At 44.8% G+C, this 6,974-nt stretch overlaps 1 protein-coding gene across 1 annotated transcript in view; it reads right to left on the bottom strand.

Annotated features, from left to right (window-relative positions):
• ace2 (angiotensin I converting enzyme 2) overlaps positions 1–6,678 on the bottom strand; it is a 65,093-nt gene extending 58,415 nt beyond the window's left edge. The window contains exon 1 of the mRNA XM_059650441.1: positions 6,632–6,678. The gene's annotated coding sequence lies outside the window, so the exon portion shown is untranslated. The remainder of the gene's footprint in view (positions 1–6,631) is intronic.
• Between the last annotated feature and the right edge of the window lie 296 nt (positions 6,679–6,974).

The raw sequence follows: 6,974 nt of genomic DNA on the forward strand, positions 1-6,974 counted from the left end.
CTCCAGAAGGGCTCACGGCTTTTTGTGCCTAATTGGGTATTTGAATAGTGAGCTGGTTTCCTGAGGTTTTTTTTTCATGTGGATGTGCCACAGAGGGTGTGGCAGCATCAGAGCAGCAACGAGCCTCAGAGACTGGCCCCCTTTGCAATCCTCCTGTCCAGCTCAAGGGTAAGCAGCTGGTAAACACTCTGACTTCGCAGCGGCCTGCTAGGAACAGGCCGCCCGGTGACGTTCTGATTCCTTGAAAGCCGTTCCCAACCCATCGGGAATTGAGTCCAAACGATACACCGTCAGAGCAGTCTCTCCCATTTGCAAAAAAAGCCTTGTTTGGAAGAAGGAGTGACCCTGCAGCACAGACTGTACTAACCAGCACCAGGGCCCCCATTAACTAACAAATGTCTGAGCCCCCTAGCTCCCTGCGTTGTAGTCAGGGCAGGCAGATTGTAATCCTGGCTCTGCGTTGCAGGCGGTCCCATTCCCACAATTAACACAAAACCGAATTTCATAGTCAAACCCGTCCTGCTTCCGGTCTGCAAACGCTCAGAGTGTGAACCCACACTTAAGCAGTGTGAGTGTAATTGTGATCGAATTCCAGCCAACATGAGTCACAAGACAAACCATTCTGCAAATATCTTTGCTTAGCCTCCACCTGTCCAGCGTGGGGTTCTCAGGATCTCCCCGTCCGAGTGCTGTATCCAAATGGGGTGCCACAATAACTCATTGACCTTCCTTCAGCATGGTTATCCATGTCTGGTAAATTCATGTACCCTCTTGCTGTTTGTATTATACACAGAGCCAGTGCGTTGCTTGAGGGTTCATTGCACACTGCCTGTTACACTAATTTGTTCCACTCAGAAGCAGCATTCTGTGGAAACGAGTTCACTGTCTCTCTTCTCTCTCTCTCTCCACAGATGCTGCCAGACACAAGAATGTCAGGAATATGAGCTGTTTCAGGCCATTCGGCCCCTCAAATCTGATTTCTATACGAACGTGGCAGATTTGCCCCAAGCCCCAACATCCCTCTTGTGCCAGCTCCTCATGACCTTCGCCTCCTCAATATTTCAAAAGCCACCTACCTCCCCTTTAAATCCTTTCAGTGATCCAGCATCCGTGACTCCAGGGAATTCCAGACACTCACGACTCTCCGGGAGAAGAAATTCATTTACATCTCAGTTTTAAATGATTATTCCATAACTATGTCCTTTCGTCCAAGATCCCCCTACTTGAGGAATCTTCATCTCAACATCTGTGATGCCAAGCCCCCTCAGAATTTTGGATAATTCAATGATATCGCCCCTCATTTTCCTAATCCCAATGGACGAAGAGCTGGCCTGTTTGGGCATGCCAATTTTCCCCAGCACTTGTGCTTTCTTTTGCTCATGTCTCTAATTCGAGGAAGGAGGCAGCTTCAGAGAGGGCACATTCGTTCAGAGAGTTCGTCGATTACATTCAGTTTATAAGTCACTTCTCAAAATCATAGGAGCATTTCAGGATGCTGATAGAGCATTAAGCAGAATGTGAAAACTGCTATCGACAATAATTTCACAAACACTCACAGCAATGCCTCACTATTACACCTGAATTGTACAATTCCCAAGCTTGAGATGTAAACAGTTGTTAAATGCACATTAAACACTGAGATATCCTCCCTTCTGTTATAATGTCCTACTACTGGCATGGGATCTGAGCTGATCATGTGACTGGCCAGACTATCCAGCCTCTCCTTTTAACTCAAACCCTCCAGTCTCCGCAACATCCTGGTAAATCTCTTCTGAACCCTGTACAGTTTAATAATACCCTTCCTATAACAGGGCGATTAAAACCGGACTCAGTATTCCAGAAGATGCCTCACCAACGTCTTGGATAACCTCAACATGACATCCCTACACCTACACTCCTACAGTCAGTACATTGATAGCTGATGGCTGCGAACAAGAAGTGGATTCAAACATTGGTTCAACAGCGGGCAGGAAGTTGTTAAAATTGAGAGATATTTGTGTTGGGAGCTTGTCAAATGGAATTCAATTCACAGAACAGTGGGATAATGTGTTAGGGAAGATCAATACTCAATTAATGGTCCTTTAGTTTTAAGTAGGAAGTGGGCATCACTGACAAGGCTTCTATTGTCCATCATTAATTCTCCTTCAACCAAAAATCCATTAAAGTAGGCAGTGAAGAGTCACCCACAAAGACCATGTAAAAAGAAAACAGATCTCCATCTCTGAAGTGGAATCAGATGATTTTTTCTTATAACAAACGTTGGCATGGTCGACATTACTGAGTCTAAATTTTATTAACTGAGTTAATCATTGCCACTGCATTGGTAGGACTTGAAAACATCCTCGACCATTTGTCGGACCTTTGGATTACCACTTCAGTAATATTATCACTGCTAGCTCCCTTGTACAATGGGTGGCTGGATATCGATTCGGGCAGGGGAGCAGAAGGGCCCTTAAGGCTATGCATGTCCACGCATCCCCAAGGGGAGGCCGGCAGGTAGATAACGCAATGCATGTAACATTCTTTATTAGCTGAAGCAGAGAATGTGACAGCAGCATCTGTGTAAAAGGCCAGTTAACACAAAGCTGGATATGGTTACCCATGACAGGAAGAGTGTAATCGCATTAGAAAGGGTGCAGAGGAGATTTATGAGGCCGTAGCCTGCTTTGCAGAATTTTAGCAATGAGGAAAGATAGGGGAAGCTAATGCAATTGGAAAAGAGGAGGCTGAGGCTGACGTGTGCAAAATTATGAGAGGCCAAGGCAGACAGAGAGGACTGACCCATTCCACTTTGCAGACAGGGTCGATAAGTAAGAGACATGGATTTAAAGTATTTGCTGGCAGAATTGAAGGGTGGCTGAAGAGTAAATCTTTCACTCCTAGGATGGGGAGGGTCTGGAATTCTGCCTTAAAGGAAGAGAGAGGCAGAAAATTACACCACATTAAAATTGGGTGTTGTAACGTACAAGGATTTGAATCAAGAGCTGGAAGTTAGGGTTGATGTGGGAACAGTTGGCCAAGTAGCCTGTTCCTGTTCCATAAATTTCTATGAACCAAGGGTTCTGTGCCCAACCTCTTGAGAATCCACATTACCACAATCAGTTAGCTGTTTCTCTTTCATTGACGGCGTTAATGTTAATAGGAATAGCTCATCAGACTTTGTTCTAGATTCACATTGACAACACTGTCAATCAAATGCTGCCCTGAAGTCAAAGCAGCTTTAGCTACAGGAACAGTTACAAGTGTTGAGTGTCTGTGAGTTTGGGGGAGGAATAACATCATAGAAGTGAAACAAATGCAGTCAATGGGCAACACAGCGCGGAGCTGGAGAAACACAGCAGAACAGGCAGCATCAGAGGGGCGGGGATGTTGATGTTTCGGGTCAGGACCCATCTTCAGAAATGGGAGAAGGGTTCCGACCCAAAACGTCAACTTCCCTGCCCCTCTGATGCTGCTTGGCCTGCTGTGTTCTTCCAGCTCCACGCCGTGTTATCCCTGACTCCAGCATCGCGGCTCTTACTATCTCTGTCATCAAGGGAGACTGAAATTGAAGATTGGCAGGTAGAGAGGATACCATAGAATAGCTTTCACCTTTGGTACTGGCGTTTGGGACAAAACACCACAAAATGTCACGAAATTTGAGACAAGAGGGTGAACATGTTTTCTGCCATTTCTCAGCACTAACAAAGGTAAGAATTTAAGAATTATGAATGGGAGTAGACAACTGAGCCCCTTGAACCTGCTCCACTATTTAATATGATCATGCTGCTCTCATCATGACCTCTCCATAAACACTTCAACTCATCACTAATTAAAAATCTGTCTATCTCCTCCTCAGGTTTACTCAATGTCCCAGTATCCACCACACTTTGGGGGAATGAATTCCACAGATTCCTGACACTTTGAGGCAAGTAATTTCTCCTCATCCCTGTTTTAAATCCAAAAGTTATGACCTCTTGTTCTAGATTGCCCCACATGAGGGAACATCCTTTCTACCTCAACTACCATTACATCATCGTCTAAGCCTACATTTTCTTCCTACTGTTTGGCCGCTTCGACAAAGAAACATGGCCAATGTTCTGAGAGAGAGAGAGATAATGGGAACTGCAGATGCTGGAGAATCTGAGATAACAAAGTGTGAAGCTGGATGAACACAGCAGGCCAAGCAGCATCTTAGGAGCACAAAAGCTGACGTTTTGGGCCTAGACCCTTCATCAGAAAAGGGGGAGAGGGTTCTGAACTAAATAGGGAGAGAGGGGGAGGCGGACCGAAGATGGATAGAGAAGACAAGTGGAGAGGAGAGTATAGGTGGGGAGATAGGGAGGGGAAAGGTCAGTCTGGGGAAGACGGACAGGTCAAGGAGGCAGGATGAGGTTAGTAGGTAGGAGATGGAGGTGAGGCTTGAAGTGGGAGGAGGGGATACGTGAGAGGAAAAACAGGTTAGGGAAGTGGGGACGAGCTGCACTGGTTTTGGGATGCAGTGGAAAGAGGGGAGATTTTGAAGCTTGTGAAATCCACATTGATACCATTGGGCTGCAGGGTTCCCAAGCGGAATATGAGTTGCTGTTCCCGCAACCTTTGGGTGGCATCATTATGGCACTGCAGGAAGTGCAGGATGAACATGTCGTCTAAGGAATGGGAGGGGAAGTTAAAATGGTTCGTGGCTGGGAGGTGTAGTTGTTTATTGTGAACCAAGTGTAGGTATTCTGCAAAATGGTCTGCAAGCCTCCACTTGGTTTTCCCGATGTAGAGGAAGCCACAACGGGTACAGTGGATGCAGTGTACCACATTGGCGGATGTGCAGGTGAAAAACAGGAGAGGTCCTTTGCAGGTCTGGGAGAGGGAGGATCTGAGCTGGGGCAGGCTGGATTGCAGTGTCTGGAGATGCTGGCCCATGGCTGCGAGTGTGTGTTTCAGGATCTCAGGGAGAAACACTTCTGAAGGGTCTCAATGTTCTGGATGTAGATATGGTCACGGTTGGGGCAAAATTGGGAAGACATTTATGTGAATGTCCCCTCCCTACCTACCCATCTACACTCTCCTTTCCACCTATCTTCTCCTCTGTCCATCTTCGGTCCACCTCCCCCTCTCTCCCTATTTATTTCAGAACCCTCTCCCCATCCCCCTTTTCTGATGAAGGGTTCAGGCCAATGTTCTGTGCAGGTTCCTCTTCAGAACCCTGGGGAAAATGCCCAGTGACTGGCATCCATCCTCGTGGTCTTCCATCAATATTATGGCAGAGGAACAGTGAATGTACGTATTATGCTGCACTGTTGTGTTAAAAGGATAACTGCCTTGTTATTGAAACATATGCAGCTGGGAAAAAAATGACAAATATTAGTTCATAGATCATTAAATAATCTTGACCACAAAGGTGGAGATGTATGCGAGTCCACTATGGTCTATCTGATACAATTGCTAATTCCAATCCTGGACTCAGTAGTGCCTGCCCAATCAAATCAATGGGAATTCTTGGACAATTCTTCCCAGGCCCCGACCTCCACTATCAGGCAAACCAGGATCTGTAAGATTACAGAGACATGGCTGTCTTCAAACTCCCCTCCAAACCAACTCCTTAATGAAGCTGCGCAAGGGCATAGAGAGGCCAGCAGAAAGACAGGCAAGTAGCAACTGGAAATGGTGAGGTGTTGCATTTTGACTGAAGGGATAGAGAGAGGAAGTATAGACTTAATGGGTCAATTCTACAGGGTGTGCAGAGAGAGAGGACCTGATTATGCACGTGAATGTTTGAAGGTGACATGAAATCTGGGTCTTCATCAAGAAAGTGGTATTGGGTACAAAAAGCAGGGAAATTCTGCTGAACAAGGATAAATCTCTGGTTAGGCCACGACTAGAACAGTTCTGATCATCACACTTTATGAAGGATTTGAGGCCCTTGAGAGGTGCAAGGGAGACTCAGCAAAATGGGTTCCAAGGATGAGCGATTTTAGTGATAGTGTAACTGAGGTTACTGTTCTTGAGGGAACGGAGACTGAGGGGAAATGTAACAGAGAGAGGAACCAGGTACAGCCAGATTAAAGTAAGAGACTAAGAAATAACAGATTGCCGCGATAACCTGGAACCCAATGGCTTTGATAAATCAGAACCAAAGTTGTTAAAAGGACATTGAGTGGAGCCTTTCAGGAAAATAGACAGGCATGGAAGAGGCATTTCTAGAAATCAAATGCAAAGAATGTTGGACAAATTCAGCAGAAGAGAGAGAAGCAGTCATAATGGACTTGAAGCATGAACTGTTTCTCTTTCCACAGATGCTGCCAGACCTGTTGAGTTTCTCCAGCAAGTTGTTACATATTTGAAGAGAGCTGACTGGATTGATTGGAGAGAGCTGGGTTGGACTCAATAGGCCAAGTAGCTTCTTTTTATGCTGCATTCCACGTTTGTCTCTATGACCAATTTATCCTGGACATATATTTACTTCTTTCATCATCTCTGCAGTTAGGTGCTGAGGCCTCTGATTTAATACTTTTGTGAGGAATCCATTATCAAAGCAGGGAAAGGAATTCTGATGCCCTTCACAAGGGAATCAGTGATGATTAATAAGGTAAAGCTTAGCACACACTCAGACAGAAAGTAGAAAACAATTTTATCATCAAAAATCTAACATACTTACAGTGAGGCCTCTCCTTGTTCTTGTCTGAAATGAATTCTTATGACTTTTTGGTTAATCTAATTAGTTAGGGATGTTGTGAATTATTTATTCAGGCAGTTAACATTTCCATTATACATTAAACTGCGAATCTGGTTTATTCACAACCAATTTCAACCTGATTTCTTTCCAACTTTGTTTTCATTGGCTGAGATAATCACCTATAAGCTTTATAGATGGCTAAATGCAGTTTTTTCTGTGAACGGTGCTCCAAAATTCAGTTTTGCACACTAATTTTCAGTTTTCCTTTTAATTCAGATGTTCCATATAACTGTGTTTACTTCCATTTTATAAAAGTGAACTTTGG

Source organism: Stegostoma tigrinum, chromosome 12 (assembly GCF_030684315.1).
Source record: "Stegostoma tigrinum isolate sSteTig4 chromosome 12, sSteTig4.hap1, whole genome shotgun sequence".
In the NCBI taxonomy this organism is placed as follows: domain Eukaryota; kingdom Metazoa; phylum Chordata; class Chondrichthyes; order Orectolobiformes; family Stegostomatidae; genus Stegostoma; species Stegostoma tigrinum.